Source organism: Idiotropiscis lumnitzeri, unplaced genomic scaffold (genome assembly GCF_059441095.1).
Source record: "Idiotropiscis lumnitzeri isolate Australia: NSW breed Sydney's pygmy pipehorse unplaced genomic scaffold, RoL_Ilum_1.0 HiC_scaffold_76, whole genome shotgun sequence".
NCBI lineage: Eukaryota > Metazoa > Chordata > Actinopteri > Syngnathiformes > Syngnathidae > Idiotropiscis > Idiotropiscis lumnitzeri.
The window spans coordinates 738,148-746,647 of NW_028283614.1; positions in this window are offsets into that span (position 1 = coordinate 738,148).

Genomic DNA, 8,500 nt, shown 5'->3' on the forward strand with positions numbered 1-8,500 from the left:
ACAATGGGGACCTCGTAGCGGTCGCTGCTCGGGCCCTAATAATAATTTCTACAAAAACAATAGGGACCTCGCCGCGGTCGCTGCTCGGGCCCCAATAATAATTTCTACACAAAGTCCATTGTGGTGACCCGCCCCCTTTTAAGTAAATTCAAAATGGCCGACTTCCTGTAAAACCTAGCTCATTGCTCCAAGAGTCTTTTTTGTAGGTCTTGGTCTTATACATACAGTGAACCCTCGCTACTTGGCGGTTCACCTTTCGCGGGTTCAGTGCTTCGCGGGTCTAAAAAATATTCGGGGGCATTGTAGTTTCGCCGAGCGGCACGACGGGGCGCTGGAGCGGTTAGACGGCCGGCGTGCACCAAAGAAGAGCGTGGGCGAAGAGGAGAGTGGACGAAGAAGAGCACGTTCCCCCGGACACGATCGGTGGCGACGTTTCGCGCGGTTCGGACAGTACCAGAGCTCCGGCCGGCGTGCGTGGCAGTTAAGCCGTAGAGGAGCACCTTCCCCGGGCACGGGCGGTGCCAAGCGGCCCCTAAGTTTAACCGATTGGAAGCTCCGGAGGAGGAGGGCATGCTCGCGTGGCAGTTAAGCCGTAGAGGAGCACCTTCCCCGGGCACGGGCGGTGCCAAGCGGCCCCTAAGTTTAACCGAATGGAAGCTCCGGAGGAGGAGGGCATGCTCGCGTCACAGTAAGCCGAAGAGGAGCACCTTCCCCGGGCACGGGCGGTTCCAAGCGGCCCCTAAGTTTAACCGAATGGAAGCTCCGGAGGAGGAGGGCATGCTCGCGTCACAGTAAGCCGAAGAGGAGCACCTTCCCCGGCCACGGGCGGTTCCAAGCGGCCCCTAAGTTTAACCGAATGGAAGCTCCGGAGGAGGAGGGCATGCTCGCGTCACAGTAAGCCGAAGAGGAGCACCTTCCCCGGGCACGGGCGGTGCCAAGCGGCCCCTAAGTTTAACCGAATGGAAGCTCCGGGGGAGGAGGGTGGGCGTGTGTCACAGTTAAGCCGAATTGGAGCACCTCTTCCGCCCGGGCACGAGCGGAGCGCGAAGCTGTCAGTTATGAATGAATAAATGAATAAATAAATAAATAAATAAAGAATGGCACCTTTCATTTCACAGGGCACACCAGACGGCGTACCAGCAGGTAAAAGTCTGAGTAATTAAATAAATACAAAAAGAATGGCTGGGGAATAAAAAAATAATACGTTTTAATAATAATTTGTTTTTTTTGTTCTATATATATTATATATATATAAATATATATATATATATATATATATATATTTATTATATATATTGTATATTTTTTTTTAAGCATTTTTGAAGGTGCGCCGCTACTTCGCGGATTTTCAGTTTTCGCGGGTGGTCTCGGTCCCCATTAACCGCGATAACCGAGGGTTCACTGTACTCCATAAAATTTACAAAAAGCGAGGTGAAACACTCAACCAGGGCTGCTTTTTTTAACATTTCTCGAGGGCCATGGCGAGCCATTTCAAAATAGCTGCACAACTAACGTATAAAATATTGATAAATTTGCTCTGCCTGATGTGTGTGTAAAGTTTCACGAGTTGTCGTTCATATTTAGAACCTCATAATCAGCGTTGTTTTATTGCCCACAACTTTTCACGAAAAAGGATGAATTTCGTATTGTGACATCCTCATGGCCGAAACAGTCATCCGAGCATATATGAGGGCGACCTTGTTGAGTTGCACGGAGAAAAACATCCAAAAAAATAACTTGTATTAGCTTTTACCAGTTGGTGGCGCTACTACTACGATGAAAAATAAGTTGGTGGATGTCTTCAGGGCTGAAGTATCCTCAAATGTGTACAACTTCGAGAAGATAGTATCATCTGAGTAATGTTGCCGGAGCTTTTGTTGCCACAGAGTACAATCGGACTTTTCAGCACCGTAATAGCCACGCCTTTTGCCAAAACGTCACAAAATTCGGCAGAGAGTAAGTGAGTCTTTTCTGACTAATTTTCAGTCGGATTCGTCAAAAGGGCACCGTGCAGTACGTGAAAATTAAAATTAAAAAAAATTTTTGATTCCACTTGGCGGCGCTGTGTGTATAATTTTTTTCAGCATGGGCACAAGAATTCCACCGAACATCGCCAGTTCAATGGGATTTTGGTTAAGTCCGCAAATAATAGTGAACAATATACTTTGGCTGCGCGCTCGAATAATTTTACTCGTATATACTTCAATGAGGGTGTAGTGTGGGTATCGGGATCTTTAACACGCCCTAACACGAAGCTGACTCTCCAACCGCCACAGCCTTTTAATGACGAAATTATAAAATAAACAAAAACACTGTTCAACAACATAAAATAAAATAAAAAATCACATCATACTTACATTTATAAACTTTAATCCTCAAGAACATTATTCTCAGGTTGACCGAAAGACGAGGACACGGGAGCGCCTCGGGCATGTTCTTCTTCCTTGTGTAGGCGAATGACGTTTTAAGGTGCTTGTCCGCCACCTGCTGTGCTGAACTATGTATTAAATAAGAAAAGCAAATTGTTGAATGTTTTTTCCCCAATGAAGACTGAATTGTAAAATACCCGGAAATGGCTTTTCTGTTTTATTGTGCATTTAAAAAAAATTCAGATTGTCCTTTTTTGTTGAGATAATTGTTGAATATTGAAATTGCACATGTAACTGGTAATTTAGTTTTAGATATTATTTGAACCAGTGGAGGGCCATGCATTTCACACCTGGGCCTTCAATGAAGTCCTACTTCGTCCTACTTGAATAAATCCCCCTCATAATACCATAATTTATGACACCACGGGTGGACAAACAATATACAGAAAAGCACTTAGACAGCACTGACCGAGTGTTGGACGATATAGCTTCTCTTGAAAGGTCCGTGTTGAAAATGGCCTCGCAAGTGAATCTTCAATTTCTAAAGATAAAGATGTCTTTTAATTGTCCCATAACGGGGACATTTGCAGTGTTACAGCAGCAAAGATATACATCACACAGTGGCACCGACGTAATGTAGCCGTTAATGTATAACATTGGCAGCAGGCATTCATAAAAAGCATGCAAATATACACAGTATATACGTATATACACAGATCCCCATGTATATACACACTTACAGCCCACAACATATACAAGTGTAAGGAAACACTCCTAATGCCTGTCTATGGTTCAGAGGGGAAATAAATAAAAACGCTGCAATGATAAAAAAAAATACTGAATGATTGAAAATACTGCAATGATAAAAATACTGCAAGAATAAAAGTACTGTACCCAGCCAACATGTCCAACTGGGCCCCAAATGGGGTAAATGCGGGATTCCTGGGTACCAAGTGGGAATGGGCTAGAAGTGGGCAATGGTACAGGGTTCCATGTGGGCGCCATCTGGGATTGGTGGGCATGGGCTTAAACTGGGCAAATGTTGTGGGTGCAATACGGGTTGTGTATGGGCTAAGTGGGCATGGGTTAGAACTGGTAAAGATAAAGATAAAGATGTCCTTTATTAGTCCCACAATGGGGAAATTTGAGGTGTTACAGCAGCAAAGATATAGCTCACACAGAGTCGGCGGCGTAATGTAGCCGTTAATGTATAACATTAGCAGCAGACATTCATAAAAAGCATGCAAATATACACAGTATAAACGTATCTAAGTGTAAGGAAAGACTCCTAATGTCTGTCCATTATACAGAGGGGAAAATGCTGTAATGATAAAAACTACTGAATCTACTACTGAAACCATTTATAGGTCCTATTTGGGTTAGGTGTGGGCTAAGTGGGCATGGGTTAGAACTGGTCAACCATGTGAGGGTCTCATATGGGCTGTATATGGGCCAAGTGGGCATGGGTTAGAGCTGGTCAACCATGTCTGGGTCCTATTTGGGTTATGTGTGGGCTAAGTGGGCATGGGTTAGAAGTGGTCACCATTTATCGGTCCTGTTTGGGTTATGTGTGGGATAAGTGGGCATAGGTTAGAGCTGGTCAACCATGTCTGGGTCCTGTTATGGGTTATAGATGAGCTAAGCGGGCATGGGTTTGAAAATTTGTTCTGGAGCCTTTTTGATATTTAATGCATGCTATGCTAATAGTAACCACCCGAAGACTATTCTCAGTAGAACTATTCAATGGATGCCAAAACGATAGAGACATGGCCATGGAGCCTATGCTGCGAGATTGTGAAAGGACTAAAATAAGTGTAGGATTTTTGAGGACCAGAAGTCAGCTTTTATTAGGTTTGACATTGATTTAACTTATGGAACAATGCAAATTATGGTCGGGTTGTTGTTGGACTTTTTCCGCTTTTGACTAATGGACGGGTGTTTTTATTTTCTGGGACTCTTTAGAACAAGCGGCACGGTGGCGGACTGGTTAGCAAGTCCGCATCACAGTACAGAAGTGCAAGGTTCTCCCTGTGCCTGCTAGGGTTTTCGCCGGTTTCCTCCCACTTTCCAAAAACATCCATGATAGGTTGATTGGTCACTGGTCCAAGGTCTGAGTGTGAGAGCGGATGGTTGCTTGTCTCTGTGTGCCCTGCGATTGACTGGCAACCAGTTCAGGGTGTACCCTGTCGACTGCCCGAAGACAGCTGGGATAGGCTCCAGCACTCCCGGGGACCCTTGTGAGGACAAGAAGCAGTACAGAGGATTGATTGATTTATTAAAATTAAATTCATGTATTTATCTATGCTAAATTTAACAAGGCTGGACGTTATATTTTGTGAATTTACATGTACCCCCAACTGTGACTTAATAACCCTTAAGGGACAAGATAACATTTTATAATATACCAGACAGCTAAGATTGTCATCTATGAACTATTTGACAAGGCAGGTCCAGCATTGTCAGCCACATCCAACAGTCAACACAGTTACTTTTTTTTAAATAAACAAAATCAACATTATTAATTAATGTTATTTTATTAATTCTGTATGCTGTGAAAGATCTTTATTCAAAGTATATTTGAAGTTATTTCTACCTTATTGCTTGATTTTTGTAGATTCAATTCGGAGTTGTCAAAATTACAGATTCTTTTGAAGGCAGCATATTCAAACTGTGAGAAAAGGAGCGAATGCAAGCTACGCGGTCTTTGAGGTGCGGCAGAAGAGCTGAAAGCACGGTGAGTCCCGAACGATAATTGAATTAATTAATTAATCTTGGGTAAATGTCTGGCTCTCATTTTTTAGACTTACTTTACAATGTGTTTTGTAATTTTTCAAGGTTGCCTGTGTTGGAAAACTGCTTGGTGCGTTAGCTAAAACACAGTATGCTAAAATGATAAGTGACGAGAACACAGAGGGTATATCAACAACGTACGTACTCGAATTATTTTGGGGAAAACTTAAGTACATTATAATCACCCTTTTAATAATACTGATAAGCGTTGTGTGTTTTATTTATTTTTATGAGGACCTTTACAACGAGCTACATATTGTTAGCATTGGGCCTACGACGCTAAACACAGTGTCCCTCGATCTCTCTCCAAAATTCTCCAAAAGACTTAAGCTTTCACTCAAATTAATACAATCTACTCCACTAGCTCATTTAAGGCTTTTTTGTGATGTGTTTGATTTGGGTAAGTAAAGCAAAACATATTAACTGTTGAATGTTGCCTGTTATTTAAATAATAGAAATTCAAGATGAAAGTTGAACAGATATTGAAATGCTAGATTGGCTCATTCAGAATCATGCCACAATGTGCTTTGTATGTTTTGTGTGTGGGTTTATCAAGCTCTAATTCAATGCAGTGTCCAAAACGAGCGCGCATAATTGTTGGATGAATGTTGGTTAATAGAGTCAGATAATAGTTCCAACAGTTGAACAGATGTTGAAATGCTAGATTGGCTCATTCAGAATCATGCCACAATGTGCTTTGTATGTTTTGTGTTTAGGCTTATCAAGCTCTAATTCAATGCAGTGTTGAGCTGCATTTGAGAGGAACTACGTAAGTAACTAATGTGGAAAAATTGTGACTTCTTTGTGTACTTTTATTTTGAATATTCAAATTTTGTGGGTAAAGGTTAGAGAAAATAAGTTAAAAATGAGAGCTGTACAGGTATTTAAGTTTTTGGTTTGTAAAATACCCGAATGTGGGTTTCAGCCGGTGAGGCAATGATTGGACAGAGCAAAAGCTATGCTCCAAAATAGAAGTGATTACACCTTCACTAGACTAACCTGCAGCTAATTACATAATTATAAAATTAACACTTTAACCTGGCTTCCCCATCACAGATGTATTCTTTTAAATGCAAAGCTTTTTGTTCTAGCTTTTGTTGTTAAATGACATTCATGCCCAAGTGTCTATGCATCCATTGCAGGGATGTTTTCTCAAGTGACGAGTCTGAAGCCTGTGATGACGAAGTACCATCTACACCTCCCCATGGATTGTCACAGAGAAAAAGCTTCCTAACCAAGAGAGGCGCTGCAGAAGGTCCTTGAGTACGTCCAACGTGTTGAGTCTGTGAGTCTACTGCAGGATCTAATGCAGGTATGAAAATGATGAAATTTTAATGTATTATCTTCAAAATTATAAATAATTATTTAATTTCTTGAAATATAAAATTAGGTACCCTAAACCCAAGTAGGAACCCCAGTCCCAGTACATTCCTGATTCTGGAGCTACAGAGATCAAACCATCCTACTGTATCACTAAATAGCCCCACCTCTAAAACCCTGATTCGGAAGGCCGAGTTGAAAGACTTCAGAGTTCAAGATGGTCAACTGCAACTATGATAAGCCGAATGTGTTCACCCCAAGTCGGAAACTGAGAAAAAGACTCAATTTTCACATGATTTCAGTCCCTTCTATATTTAAAAGAATGTATTGGGGCTCTAAAAATGTGAAATATTTTTACAAGTATTTCTTTTACTACTCATAGGCAGTTTCATAATAATAGTACAATTTGGCATCGTGTATTGTTTTTTGGTTCCATTCAAAATGCACAAGACGTATAGACATATTTTGTTTGTGGATCGCTGCAGCATCACACGAGCGCACAGAGACAAACGTGGCAGCAACTTAAAACAATTAAAATATCGAATCGAAATCGGGAACTGAAAATCAAAAATCGAATCGGGGCTAGAGTGAATCGTTACCTCCCTAATCATAATCATTTTGGTAGAATGTTGGGCTCTTGCCCTTTGAGTGTATATGGCGTTACCGAAGCTGTTCACTTAATCGACAATTCCTTTCCTGTGACGTTTATCATACCCAGTTTAACTGCCAAAATATTTTTAAGTGTGTGATGATTATCTGGATCGAGTGACACCCATGTTATAATGGTTGCAGGTATTGGTGGATTGGACGATAGTGTCAGAACAATGATGGCGTTCATCATGACAAATCCTCTGTCTCTGAAGTACAATCTCTTTGGACATCGTAGCAAGAACAAGCGCCGAGACCTGCCTTTTTCTGATGTTCTATACGGTAATATATATATATATATATATATTTTTTTTTTTAAGGGATTGTGGTGTGAAGACATTTCAGCATGTCCCATAAGGTTTCACAATCATTAAATAGCTTTACTAAGTTGACTTCTTGTCTTTTTTGTTTTAGGAGCACTGAAAAGGAATGGAGCCACAAAGGACATCAACGAGAAGGACACAGGCAACCCTGTCCAAGTGGTTCATGGGAGCTTGTGATCAAGGTGGGAATAGGGCAGTTCGAGCTCGGAGATCTCAAGGCAACTGTCAGGTTTAAAACGTCCTGACGCCATTTTTAGACTGAAGGTGGCATAAATCCAGACCAAACCAGTTAGAGTTTTGTTTTTGACCATTCGCGAATGGGAGAGGAAGTCAGGAGGTGAAGCAGGCGTCTTGCCAGTTCAATCTCGCGCACTCTCTCTCACTCTCTACCACCCGTTCGGTCTTTTATCAGCAACCTAAGCAGACAATGGAGGTCTGTCTGAAATTCTAGCAGGCAGGCAGGAAGCAATCAACCACAGTAGTCAGTCAGGAATTCGAAACTAAAGTGTGTGCGTGTGTTCCAGTTGTGCGCGTGTGTGCTAAAGCAATAATGTGAGTGTCTGTGTGTGTGTGCGCAATTATAACTGATACAAATAGTGTATAAAAACATGATTAGAAATACACAAACTATTTACATATCCTCATCCCATCTCACATTCCCCCGTTTGTGGGTTTAAATCATGTCCTTACGGCTTTAAGACAGATCATCATAATGAAATCATACAACAGTGTGGTCATCCGTGGAGGGGCGAAAACCCTCAGTAGGGACAAAATTCCCCTCCTCCCTTCCGGCGTGGAACGAGATTCTCATGGTATGTTGGTCACTTGGGAATAAAACATAAAAAAACTTCAATATACCTAGTGAAAAATAACAAAACTGTCTCCACGCAGAGCTTGTCTCCACGCAGAGCTTGTCTCTGCGGCGACTTGATGGAGGCCCTTGCCTCGTTGTAGGAGGGGACAGCCGTCTTTACCTCCCGGATCTTCGTGTGTGGTGTATGTGTGTGCATGTGTGGGGGCAGGGGCAAAAGGGTCCATGTGTTATTTAGG